The sequence below is a fragment of the Urocitellus parryii genome, chromosome 2 (assembly GCF_045843805.1).
Source record: "Urocitellus parryii isolate mUroPar1 chromosome 2, mUroPar1.hap1, whole genome shotgun sequence".
Lineage (NCBI taxonomy): Eukaryota > Metazoa > Chordata > Mammalia > Rodentia > Sciuridae > Urocitellus > Urocitellus parryii.
In genome coordinates, this window is record NC_135532.1 from 189451403 (window position 1) to 189465942 (window position 14540).

A 14540-nucleotide genomic window follows, 5' to 3' on the forward strand; every position below is an offset into this window, starting at 1 on the left:
ATTTTGGGAGTTTTATGTAATATTATATTTAATCATTGGAAAAAGAATCAACAGATAAAAGGAAAGGATATTTACAATCCAGATACAAAAGTTAAAATGAATTTTGCTGAGAGAAGGGATGCTGTAGAAGACATTTAGGGATGAGTATTATGTGAAAAATCTATGTACCTATATGCAGATTGTCTTATAGTTTTTAAGTTTATACAGAAGCCAAAAGAAGGGATGCTGTTCCATCTTTAATTGCTATGTTTTAAAACCATACCAAGTTCTATCTTTTTATGCAAAAGAAAACTGAGACAAGGCACTGTATCCATGGTTGCTACTGACATTATCAATTTAAGAATAGCATCACTCAGGGCCACTAAGGGTTTCCAGTTCTTAAGCATATTTGCTATATAGTTTAATTTCCACAGGTAGTAAATCTTCACGGATAAGGATTGAGAAAGGGAAAAGCGACGCTTTTTTCATATAAAATTTCCATTTGTCAAAGATGTTTGAAATAGCTTTGTGAACTGTAAAATTTGCCTGGCCTCAGAAACCACTTTGAGTTTTCACATTAGCATTCCCTTTATATCTGCTGAATAAAAACACCAGACTTATTAACTTAATGAACAAGATTATAAAAAACACTTTTTAAAAGAAGTGGGAGTTATAGCATATACAAGTTTTCCTGCTATGAATGAACTTGAATTTGAAGGTTTCTGCTTCACCAAAATTTCCAAGTGTAGTGCATTTTATTGAAGATGTGAGAATTTAGCTTATAATGTCAACTTAACAGCTATAATGGTTGGAAAAAAATAAAATTGAGGATGATTATAAGAAAAAAAGCAACATGGAAAAGTGATTAGCTGAAGTAAAATTACATCTTCTCCTGTCATTTTTTTCTTTTTTTCATATTGGGATAGGAAAATGCTGGAAAGTAGACAAGAAAAAAATTAAACTCCTTATTCTGGCAGATAATAGGTGCTTTTATTCTAATTATACATAAGCCTAATTAATCTGGAAATATTAAGAGGATTTTCATTTAATTTGTTTGAAGGAATGGTAAAACTAAGTGATTTCAGGAGAGCAAATGCCCTGGAATGATGTAGTATTTTAGCACTATCCTTTAGGAAGGAAAGAAGGAACTGAAGAAGGATGGGAGGGAGGGGGGGAGGGAAGGAGGAGGAAAGGAGAGGGCCTGGTGGGTTGGTAGGCTAGTGTGCCAGCCCTCCCTGGAGTGCTATTAGGGTGCTATTTGCCCTGGGGTATGAATCTGCAGGACCAGCAATGCAATGTTACATTGTTTTAACCCACTATTGAAAAGATTCTCTTTGTATCACAAAATTAACAAAATCCAGTGAGATAATCTTATAAGAATTTCTGCTACTCCAGGCTCAACCAAAGCTCAGGAGACTGAGGTTGGTGGAAGAAAACAGGCTTTTTCAAGCTGGCCCTGAGGAAGACTGAGGACACTTTTTCTGTCTCAAATCTTCATCTGCAAGGAACCCAAGGGCACAAACAGCTTTTATTAAGAGGGAAGGGGTACAGTGGGACAAAAGACAGAAAATATCCTTATGCAGATTTTGCTAAGGCAGTGCGAGCCAGAGACTGTTAGAATCCACTTTTTCACCCTTGCTGGTGCCTTGCTATAGCTTTGGGACTAGTTCCTCATTTTCGATTACCAGAAGGGGAAACTAAGATTTAAAAACATAATAATAACTTTGTCTGGGAAATGGAAGAAAAAATAATCAACTTGTGGCTTTTCATTTTAAAGGGGCTGAGTTACAATAGGGACTTTAACTGTGGGAGCATTCTATCAAAAAGGAGTCCCATCAGAAAGTAATTGCTTTTCTCTTGTTTAGGGAAAGAAGCCACTTTCAGCATAAGTCCAGATCCTTTACCTTTGAGCAGATTGCTGTGGCCTTTATTAATTATGTCCATCTAGACTGGCAAATTTGCCCTAACATAACTGTTTAAAAGGGTTTTGTTGTTTGCCTTAGCAAAAAAGCCTGGAATCACAGTATTCAAAGCCCTGAGATGAGGTCATTTAATTTGTGTGATGAACCTGGGATATATCCTCAAGGATAGAAAGGCAAATATTGCTTAAACCTATTTCACCTTCTGCATAGATACATACATTCCTCAGGAAAGATAAAAATGATGCGACCTGTGCAGACCTCAAATCAAGTCAGAAGAAGAGAAAGAAGTGGGGGGCGGGTGGATGCAGCCTTCAGACACCACCCTTCTTGGATCAGTGTATACCCCAGAAATGGCAGGGCAGGAACCAAAACCATTTATTGTTACAAGTCACAAAAATGTGGTTTTTCACTCTGAGGATCTGAACCAGCTTGGCAGAGCATAACTCACACAAGTTAACTTCTTTAATAACTTCCTGCCTGACAATGCAGGTGTAGGCAGTGGAATGAGAATAGCTGACTCCCTGGCCAATCAGCTGGAGAGCTCTCCTCTCAGAGAAAACTACCTAAGCAGACAGGTTCATGCTAGATAGTGCTAGCAAGGGACAAGTGTCTCTCAGTACCATCTCTGTTCCTTAGGAATAGGTTGTAATGAAGAGTGATGTTTTGAATACAATTTTGTATTTAGGCAAATACCAATGTCCATTTATGTGGACATTACTACCATGACTGGGTCATGGAATCCACAATCAGTTCTGATTTATATTTGAGAAAAGTTGGGTTGGAACTGGGGACAGAGAAAGCAGAGATGGGATTGAAAGATACCAGGACTCTGGCATGTCATCCAGCTTTGCTTCTTCTGACTTCAGCATTGCACCTGGCTGTATCCTTCAGGCTATAGGAAGAGAATCCATTTTCTAATCTTCATTATGCAGAGAAACAGAACTTTCTCCTCCCTTTGTTAAAATTAAAAAAAAAAAACAAAATAAACAAAAACAACAAGGAAACATAGGAAGTCATTATTATTAGTAGTACTATTATTATTATTATTATTATTAGTAGTAGTAGTAGTAGTAACAGGAATTGAACCCAGAGGTACTTTACAACCAAGGCACACCCAGCCCTTTATTTTATTTATTATTAACTAACTAATTAATGTTAATTAATTAATTAATTATATTGCTTAGGGTCTTTCTAAATTGCTGTCACAGTTTGGATGTGAGGTTTCCCCAAAAAACTCATGTATGAGATAATGCAAGAAGGTTTGAAGGTGAGATGATAGGGTTATGAGAGCCTTAACCCAATCAGTGAATGAATTCCTGATGGGAATAACTGAGTGGTAATTGAAGGTGGGTAGGGTGGCTGGAGGAGGAGGGTCACTGGGGATGTGCCTTTGGGGTATATATTTTGTATCTGGCGAGAAAGTTTCTCTCTCTGCCTACTGACCATCATGTTAGCTGCTTTCCTCTGCCACATTCTTCCACCATGATGTCCTACCTTATCTTGAACCCTGAGGAATGGAACCTGCTGTCCACGGACTGAGACCTCTGAAACTATGAGCTGTCTAATAAACTTTTCCTCCACTAAAATTTTTCTGGTCATATCTTTTAGTCACATCAGCAAAAAAAAAAAAGCTGACTAAAAGAGTTGTTGAGGCTGGCTTTGAACTTGTGATCCTCCTACGTTAGCCTCCTGAGCCTCTGGGATTAAAGGCATGCACCACCATGCCTAACTGAAACATAAGAAGTCTTAAAAATACTCTAATTCCCTTTCCTTAATTTGTCCTTAGACCTCAGGACCCTGGATATGCTGAGCTAGGTAATTGTGTGTCACAGGTGGCCTATGTACTTAGGTTTGACATCATTGCTGGCCTCTAGTCACTACATGTAAGTAGTGTCCCCCCCCCCCCACACACACACATTCAATGTTGTACATATGTCTCTAGAAATTGCCAAATGTCCCCTGGTGGAGAAAACTGAGATGTGAAGTCTTGCTCCCAGGATTGTCTTGAATTTAATTATCACTGTGGTAAAAAATAAAGAATCACATTATGTCAGTGCAGTGTGGTGAGGTAGATCAGGAAGGAAGATCAAATCCTGGATTTCTTGTGAACTGGCAGATCCTGGATTTGAGTCTTCAGCATATCTCAAAGCTTCAGCCTTGTTCTTGTGATGTAGGCTCTCTGAAAGTTTCTGCACAAGCAAATTTTATGTGTGTTGTCACACAGTCATTTCGTCTTATCATGAAGATAATTAGGATAAAACATGATGAATTTTTTTAAGAATTAGGAAGGGGCTTTTATTTTCTCAGTATTCACCTAAATCAAAACACGATAACATGCACATTTAAGCAATGTAACTCAAATGTAACATAAGAAGGATAATTGCCATATTTGTATTTATAGATTAACATTTTTCTTTGACATGATCGAAAACAAATTGTTCATAATCCTACTATTTTTCTTACTTCAAAAAAATTAATTATCCATTAGTTAAAAAGGGGACACAATGAAGCCTACTTTTTGTAATTTGAAGATGAAATAAACAAATTTTGTAATGTATCAAAGAGTGTATATCTATATAGCTATCTGTAACCAAGCAAACAATCTCATATATTGTTTACTTAATATTTTATGTACTGGGTTGTATTTATGAACTAGAACTAAAATATACTACTTGATTTCCAATTCACAGATTTTGCAATTAAATCTTGGTAGTCCATAACATACCACTGCCCTTAGTGTATTTGTTAGGTTTTACGCATGTGAGCATCATAAGGAATAGAAAAAGGAAGCATCGGGATTCTGACTTGCTGATTTTTGTGGAATCGAAGAAAAAAAGTGACCCATCCAAGGAGGCCTTAGAAAATGAGCAGCATGTGTGTTTTGTCCTTGAAATTTTTGCTATTCTTTTGATTTATAAGCAGTCCAAAGAAGAAACCTATAAATTAAAACATATACTCCTGCATCTTAATTTTTATACAGACTCTAGTAGTAGATTTATGGTCATTCAAGACCTACTCTGTCATAATTAAATTGTACTTGTCAGCTTTTTATAGCTATTCTTGGAGATAAATCCTTATCTCAGAGGTTCCCACCATGATTATCATCATGGCCTCTTGCTTTTATCATGGATAGGGGATTTTGACAGCACTATAATTCCTATAGGTCTCATCTGCTTCACCTTCAGCTGCATTTCTCCATCACAAGATGCCGTTATTGAGTTATAGAAAAATATTCTGATTGCTTTTGTTTCATCAGTGTTTTCCAGTGCTTTTGTTCTTTCTCTCCATTCCTCCCTCTCCCTTCTTTCCTCCCTTCCTTCTCTCCCTCCCTCTTTTATATCTTTTTGTTTTTTGAAACTAAATATTAGTTTATCTTGACTGGATTTTCAATTATACAACTTTGCATTCTCCTGAATTTAGTGGAATTTTGCTCCCACATTACTTGGTTGAGAGTAATAAATATTTTTTCTATAGATGTGATTGTTTATGATAAAGAAAAACATCCTCTCTCTATAACTTGCCTTTCATAAGAATAAAATTACATATGCAGTCTTTTCATATTCTCTTTTTTCAGACTTTTGATATATAATTTAGATACATTCTCAAGAGAATCTTAAGTTAAAATAGCAAAAAAGGGAAACTAGGAAATAACTTTTTGTTGCATATTTGGCAATCTATTTTTATTAAATAAAATATTTTATAAACATTATAAAATAATTCCTGTTATGATATGCATTCAGGCAGTGAATTGTATAGCACAGCAAACACTATAGACAGTATAATCAATGTGATCAAGAGCAAGTGAGTGGCATTCTTAATATGTTGATTAAAAAAGAATACTAAGAATTACACTACAACAAATGACAAAAGGTAAAACAAAAAGCACTGAGATAACTCAAAGAAGAGGAAACAAATATGAATACTTACCAAAAATCTTAATTTCAGTGAAATTCATGACACTTAAGTAGCATCCTGACAGTTTAAGTAAGGAGATATTTTTAAAAACAGAACAGGTTGATATGGGTCTTATATTTTAAATTTGAAGATACTTTTGAAATAATATTATATTATTTTCCTGGGCTGCCATAACAAAGTATCACAAACTAGGTGGCTTAAAACAACAAATTTATTGTCTCACAGTTGTAGAGGCTAGAAATCCAAAGCCAATGTTTAAATGGAACATGCTTCCTCTGAAGATCAGAAGGAAAATCTCTCTCTGCCTCTTCCAGTTTCAGGATGCCTCAGATTTTCCTTGGCTTGTGGAAGCACAGCTCATTTTCTGTCTCCATCTTTGAGTGCCCATCTTCCCTCAATGTCTGTCTCTTCTCTTCTTTTAAAGACATATGTCATAATGTGTTAGAATTTTAATTTAGTAGCATTTTTCAAAAACCCCTTTACCAAATAAGATCACATTCACAGGTCCCAGGGGCTAGGACTTCAACTTTTTGGAGACACAATTTAATCCACAAGTGAGAGTATCTATTGCTGATAAATCAGGAACACCTTTCTGAAAAGTGACTTAGCAATATTCTTTCTTCTAATTTCTCTTATAGGAATCCACCCTAAGGATTAATAGAAATGTAAATTTTAGTTACATACAAACATTTGCTGAATCATTAAAGGAATTATTTAGAATGAATTTACAGTAGAAACTGGGGGATGATTATGAAATGTTGGTGCATTCCTAGATGGGTTATTATGAAGTTACTGAAAATGAAGCTTTTGTCTTTAGTATCACCAATAATCTAAAAGATACTAAAAACTAGCTATTGGATTACATTTCCTACTAATAAATCAGACAAAATTATTTAAAACAAACAACTGCAAAGTGCCATTGTGTGTGCATGAGGAAAAAGACTTTCTTCTACATTGCCAGCATGTGTGAACTGTTAAAAAAGGTCCTGGAAGGTTGCTGGCAAACATCAGTGCATTAGCTGTGTTCCTGCCTTTAGTCTGCCAATTCTACATCAAGAAACTTACCAAAAAAATAAACTTGAAATGCAAACACACACACACACACACACACACACACACACACATATACATGAGAATGTTTACTGGAAAAATTGTAAATGATTGATATTCATTAGTAAGAAATAGATTAATAAATAAGACATTTAGGTAATAAAAAGATGTATAGTTAATGACAGAAATATATGAGATGCATATTTTAAAAAGGAAAAAAAAGTAGATCATGAAGTAGTGTGAACAGCATCCCTTCATTGGCCTATATTTAAAACTAATCTGCAAGAGTAGAAAAGAGTGTGAACTTGGAGACCAAAGTGCTGAGATTGCAGGAGCCACAGAGGGCTCTTGAAGATTAAATAAGTTAAACATATTGCAGAAGCATTTGATTTGCCTTCTTAAAGTTATTCTTTGACTCTAAAAAGTCAATGACAAGCTTGATAAATTAATGGCATCAGGTTAAATGAATTCTTGAGATATCTTGATATTTGGAAATAGGAAGGACCTGGGAGGAAATTTTACTCTGTTCTGCTCTCAAGAAAACACATGCAAGTCAACCAGGAAATGGGGAATTTTATATTTAATAAACTTTAGATTTTTCCATATAGAAGAAATAATAATGCAAATTTGTCCTGCCCACGTCCCACACATGGGACAGTGGGAAAGGAGTTCGCCTCGGTGGAATGGGCTGGCTGAGAAATAAAAGCTAAGAGAAATAAAACGACCAAAAACCACAGAACACAGAAAGTAGTTTCAAAAGTTAGGGGTGCAGGGGGCAGGAAGAGGGGGCAGAATGGCAAGCTGATGAGACAGATGGAGCTTCTAGACAAAATGGAGCTCAAGCCTCCTTTATTTATACTGGGAAACATCAAAGAGATTCTATAGAATGTTCTTCTCCAAAAAAGGTTAAAGGTAGTTTGTTTAGTTCCTAATGGATTACGCCCATCTCCAGAGCTACTATGAGGAACCTTCCTAGCAGAGGGGCGGGATAGGTAACATGCATTGGGCAATCTATTATACTGGTAGAGTCAGGGAAAGTTCCTAATGCCAGACCTATCTCTCTCTGTGGAGAGAAGATCCTCCTGTATTTCACAGATGGCTTCCTGTAACTTTGACTAAAAAAGAAAAGTTTGCTCAATTGTTAAATACAGAAAGCTAGGAAACAAAATTTTAGAAATAAACCTGTAACAAAGTAAAATTAAATTATTCAACATATGTTTGTCTAAAAATTACAAAGTTGTTTTGGATTTAGAGATTACTTGATTAAAAAGTTACTTACACATGAAAAATTTTAGAGTATTTTTCCTAGAAATAACCAGACTGGGTTCTGTGCAATATCATTACAATATTGGAATTTCTTGTTCTGGTAAATGTGTGACTCAATTAAAATAATTCTTAATATGCTATACTTTATTTTTATTCTATAGCTCTGTGTGGTCATGGTTTTAATAATGTTCTTTTGTTCCAAGGCACATGAATGCCAAAACTTCCATAACTTCTTAGAAGACAGTGTTCCACTATTCTTATTCTCTGTCCTTGGCCCTTAAATAATGAATCCCCTCATATAAAATCAGGAAGTTGGCAATATATATTTTAAAGCAAGCCAAAAGAGGTCTCAGCAGATGCATATAACATGTTTTTCTGCTCACAAAAGTTTTATCTTTTTTTCTTCCAACACTTTGTTTTGTGGGTAGCCATTTTATTTTATGGTTTGTTCTTTTGTACATCTCCTTTCTTGAAATGAGAACAAAAGGTGAGTACACATCATTGAGCCCATTAGCCCTCATTCTTGGTTATGGAATCCAGTGGAATTTTTATCCTCACTTAAGTCTTACAAACAACTTGTTTTGTTGTTCTTGGTCCCTCACAGAGTAGATGCTTTTTGAACCTTTCTTGTAACATTGTAGCTGTGTGTGTCTAGAGTGAGTAATCCATGAAGGGAGTGGAAAAGAAGAGTTACCAAGATGGAAACCACCCTCTTTTCATAGCTTCGTTTCAAAAACAATGTTTCTTCATTTCTCCCATTTTGTATTCATTAGAAATGACTTTATATGCCTAGTCTATACTTGACGTGAAGGAATTATACAAGGCATAAATTCTAAAAGGGAATCATTGAGACCATTTTCAAGCCTGTCAACCCTATCATCCAAAGTTTAAGAAGACTTTGTCAGCTAAATGGTATTTGAGAATCAATTGAGTGGGGTAGATCTCTTCAGATATATATATATATATATATATGTATATCTGTGTGTGTATATATATACACACACACATATATACATATATGTATATATGTACACACATACACACAATACACATATATGTGTATATATATATATATATATACATATACACATATACATATACATTGTATATGGAAATGGATTTTGGTGAATATGTTTCAGGATTCAGGCAGGGGAATTTCTTGGTATCAGAACCACTTGGTAACATGATAAATATACAAAATCTCAGGCCCTATTTTATTTCAATAAGTTGGTCTCTCTTCATTAAAGCTCTAGCTATCTATCAAAGTTTGAGAGCCACTACCTTAAAAGGACTGTGTTCCCAAAGAGATAGCATTTACTGATAATAATTAATTCACAAAGTTAACAGAATAACACTAAACTCTGACACTGTTCATTGTATAAATAGAAATATGTGTCCCTGTAGACAGAAATAGAGAAAAAGATGATTATAACAAAGCATTCCAAGGAAAAGGCCTGAGCTTTTATGTTGGAAGAACAAATTATGGCTGGCACTGATTAACAGATTCTGCTCTCTTAGGCTGGCAAATGTAAAAGAGCTTTCTTTGCCAGAAATAACAAAATGGACACCCAGGCTAGCATCTGGAAGTTATTCTTAAAGAAATATGGCATTAGCTGAAATTAGAGTGGTGGGTCAGTTTGTATTTATTCATTCATTGGTCCATGCTGACTAAAGGTTAATGTGACTTAAGCTAGAATCTTCATCCTATTTTTCTCTTCTTTCTTGTTACATCATGTTTATCACCACATATGTTTAATAAACATGTATTGGAGGCCTTCTATTAAGACTTATATGGGCTATGGACTTCTAGTTTTATTTTACAAAAATAGTCTTATGTGAGAGAGGTTCTAGCTTCGAGTATACACATACCATACTTGATCCCAAAGAGACTTTGCTTTAAATATAGATGATGCTACTTACTGACAATGAACCTTAAGCAGGTGAGTGAACTTATCCAAAGTGCTTTATGTATGTGTATGTAGCTTATCTAAGTACTTTGAGGAATTATTGTTAGATTATAAATGATGCATGCAAAATGCTCAAACCATAGTAAGTATTCAGTAAACTTAAGTGTCATTGCTATTAATCACTGATACTACCTAACTATAGACATCAAAACACATTAGAAACAGAATTTGTTTGGAATCAGGGGCTGCTTATATCTATTAGGCTTATTTCTGACTTTTAGTTTCAGAGTAAGAATTATAGTATAATAATCTGGAGTACAGATTATAGATCAGCCAACTCCAAATCTATTGTGTGTGTGTGTGTGTGTGTGTGTGTGTGTGTGTGTGTGTGATGAGTATTGAACTCTGGGTCTTGCCCATGCCAGGAAAGCACTCTATACTCTACTACTGAGCTATAATTACAGTCCCTCAAAACCAGATTTGCCAGTGTGGTATCCTTGGGTGATTTAATAGACAATTTACTTAACCTCTCTCTGCCTCATTCTCCTCATTTGTAAAATGGGGATAATAATGATGCACCAACCCACTGGGAATTTTTAAAGATCAAGTTAGTATTGAAAAAGCAATTACAAAGAAAAGCACCATATGTGTTAGTTATTTTTTATTGCAGTTCCTTTTTGAAGAAGTCTATCTTTTACCTCTTTATTTTACCTGATCTCCCAATCTTGGATGTTCTTTTCTAAAGAAAATAAGGGTTGAATTATCTTTCTGGGTAGATTTCAGCTTGGTGATGGGATGGTGTTACTATATTTATCTGAATAGTTTTGCAGACCTTCCCCTGATTACATGACCCAGCTCTTTCGAGGATGTGAGCTACTCATTGGGGTGCCAGACACTTCAGGGAGCTGCAATTAATTATCCCAGTCAAGAGAGGAGAGCTCCATCCATGGAATTACTCTGCTCTCAGAAATCTAATTAGTACAGATGTGAGGGGAACATGTGTCTGACTGGCTCTCAAAGAGTAACATTCCTTGTGAAAACTTCACTCAGAATTGAAATAACAGGAGAGAGTGATTTAATTTTCCCCCTCACTGACAGATTTTAAGAATAGAATGTTCTGTGCAGTGTGGATGGCCAATATATGTGATTAATGATAATAGTAAAAATAGAACAATGCTTCTCTATATATTCGAGAAGGTTTTATAGTCATCCTTTTCCGGGTTTTTTAATGAAGTAAATACGTTCAAAGACTGCATTCTTCTTAACAAAATCTCATAACTAGACTGATGGAAAGGAAAGCTTCTGAGATCATGAAATTTGTTCTCAGGGCCATTTGGGATAAAATAGTTTCTCAGAAGTGTGATTTTTTTTTTCCTGAGTATACTGATGCTGATGCGAATTATTTCTTCAGGCAGATGGGCATAAATCCACTGCCCTGAGACGATTCCACAGAGAACATTTCTTCCCTCTGTGTGTTTTTAAGCATTTTCTTCTCGAAACTAAAAAAAAAAAAAATACACTGAGTCAATGTCAAGTATCAAAGTCTATGTGATGTCTGTTCAGCCCCAGGAACAGACAGCCACTGTGATTTTATCTCATAGCTGTCAGATGAGCACTTCAAACAGATAGAAAAGGAAAGTACCATAGGTAGAGAGTTGCTTGGGTTCTGAGGGAGAGAGAATTGTCTTCTTGGTGAATTCACTAAGAATTCACTAAGCTTCTTCCTATGAACTAAGTTTCTCAAGTTGAGAACCTCTTGCAAGATTAAAGTATGAGGAAAGTCTGAACAGGGTTACTGGAGAATTGCTGGGACAGTCAGTTCCCAGAATGGAAGAGGACCAAAGTACTGCCTTGACAGGGAGGCATAAAGGCTGGGAGCCGGGCACCAGGTGGGCAGGAAAACCACAGCGTGATGGCCAAACCCATCGGAAGGGAAGCTCAAAAGTGAGAAGCAGACTCCTCCACAATGGAGCAGAATTGAAGACTGATCTCTATTCAACGTCAAAATGACAGGACCCTGGTAACATCCCAATGCACACCAAGTAAATACACTAGATTCTCCATCCTCTGGGAACACATACTCACATTCAATAGAAAAGGAGAGAAGAGAACCATTTTTCAAGAGAAGGAATGGCAAGCTGACCTAGTTATCCATGAATGACAATATTTACAAACTCTGTGAAGCAGGATTGGTATTCAAAGGTAAACTCACATTAGTCTAATAAATTTATAATTATGAATGGGGTTCAATGTAACTCATCAGTGAAGTCAGTTCAGAATCTGTCCTTAGTATATAATTATGTCTCTTTTTAAAAATCCCATTTATTTCACAAGTTTAAGTTAATTACTATACAAAACTATATCTGTTGAGAAATGTCTTCACATTAGTACACTTGACATTAAAAAAAAAAAAAAACTGCTAAACTTGCCCAAAGTATAACAGTATGTTAAAATATACTGGTGTATCTCAGTACACAGCTGTAATTTCAGTGACTCAGGAGACTGAGCCAAGAAGATCACAAGTTTAAGACGAGTCTCAGCAGTTCAGTAAAACCCGGTCTCAAAATTTTTAAGAGTCTGGGAATGAAGCTTAGTGTTAGAACACCCCTGAGTTCAATCCTCAGGACCACACATATGAAAGAACAAACAAACAAACAAACTATATATATATATATATATATATATATATATATATAGAGAGAGAGAGAGAGAGAGAGAGAGAGAGAGAGAGAGAGAGAGAGAGAGGTGTGTGAGAGAGAGAGAGAAAGAGAGAGAGAGAGAAAGAGAGAGAAATAACAAACAGCATACAATATATGCATTTCTGAAATATCTAAAAGGGGTGTTCTTTGAAGTTGAACTGTTCAATATGACCAAGGGCTTCATGGGGAAGAAAATATATAGTACATTCAGCTCCTTGTGTTCAGTCAGCCAGGAAAGATAATTATTTAGGATGTTTATAGATTTCCTTTTAATGATTCATTATATCATTAGCATATGACATGGTCCCGTAAAGTATCTTTTATTTACTAATAAGTCTATTTTTGAGAGACTTTTGCATCTGACTTTACATAAAGTTCTATTTATGGGAACTATTTTTCTCAGCACCCAATACCAGGAAAATACTGATTTTTATATTGTAGACAACTGAGTCACATAATTTATTGTGTTTCCCACTTTTCTTTGGCTTCTACAGAGCTTTTAGAGGCCACATTGTGGTCCATCTAGATCAAATTCAGTAGCTCTATTCATGCATTTCATGTCCTGACCTCACCCCCTGATTTAGTTTTTTGTTTTTCCCTCCCCTCCCCTTTTATTCTGATTTTCTCTATTTTTATAAAATTACTAAGCACTCTAATTCTTTTTTGGAAGCAAGGTTGGCAAGAGATGGAATGAACAATGAACATTTTTATTGATATCTAGCGGGATCCTAGCATCCTACCTGCAGGAAAGGTCAGGTTTTCCTATGCAGAAAAGGCCAGGTCCACATGCATTTCTGTTTATTCATTGACATCATTTCTTTTCCATTTTGCCTACTCCTGGTCCCAGATTCCTTTTCATCATGGGTTTCTTTTTGTTAGCTTCCCATCTTACTTGCATTTTTGGAGCAGATTTTGTTGCCTTCTGGTTACTCAAATGTAATTGTGCTTCTTTCAGAAGTAAAATATTTCTTTGCTTTGATTAGAGATCTCTTTGATTTCATAAGCATTCACCTGTGAAAGAGTTAGTGAATAAAATTAATGCTTCTCTGTTCCCTCCTCACTTTATATTTAAGTGCTATCAATGCAAGAGAATATATCTTTGATTGATTAAGCTGCATAGTCTAAATTCACCTAAAAGACATGAATTTGACTAATGTCTTGAGTAAGAAAAAGAGTTCTAGGCTTATAAAGTCTGTGGCTTAATAAGAAAGAGGTAGATAATGCAGTAAGATCTATTAGGTGAATTTTCCCACAGCACATTAAGTTAATAACATGAAATTTAGGTAAACATAGTTCAGCAAAAAGAAAAATTTCACTTAATGGTAAAAGAGATAATGGCAGAGTTATTTGAGGACTGAAAAAAACTAGGTTGATAAAGTATTTAAAAAGAAAAAAAAAGAAAGACAGGAAAGGAAAAGAAAAATATAATTCCCAAAACATTCACTTTTGCCTTATAGCATACTTTAGGATATTCATAAAGCATGTACAGGTGTTCCCAGTTTTGTTAAGAAGCAGGTAGTCAGTTGCTAGAAAAGTTATTTAGTTTCTCCTATGAGATCTAAGGCAGGAACTTGACACTTGCACTCCCAAGCAGATCCATTTTTAATGTGGAGTCAACAATTAAAAATCAGAAAATGTCAAAGAACTAGGGATAGAGTTAGAAAATAAAAGTACAGAAAGTACAGCATGAATGTAAATTTACATTAAATATATAAGAAATATCTCCAAACACTAGATAGAATGAAGCCAGAAGTGCAGAAAAATCTGAGGGTTTCTGCAGTCATGAAAAAGGAAGTAATCTA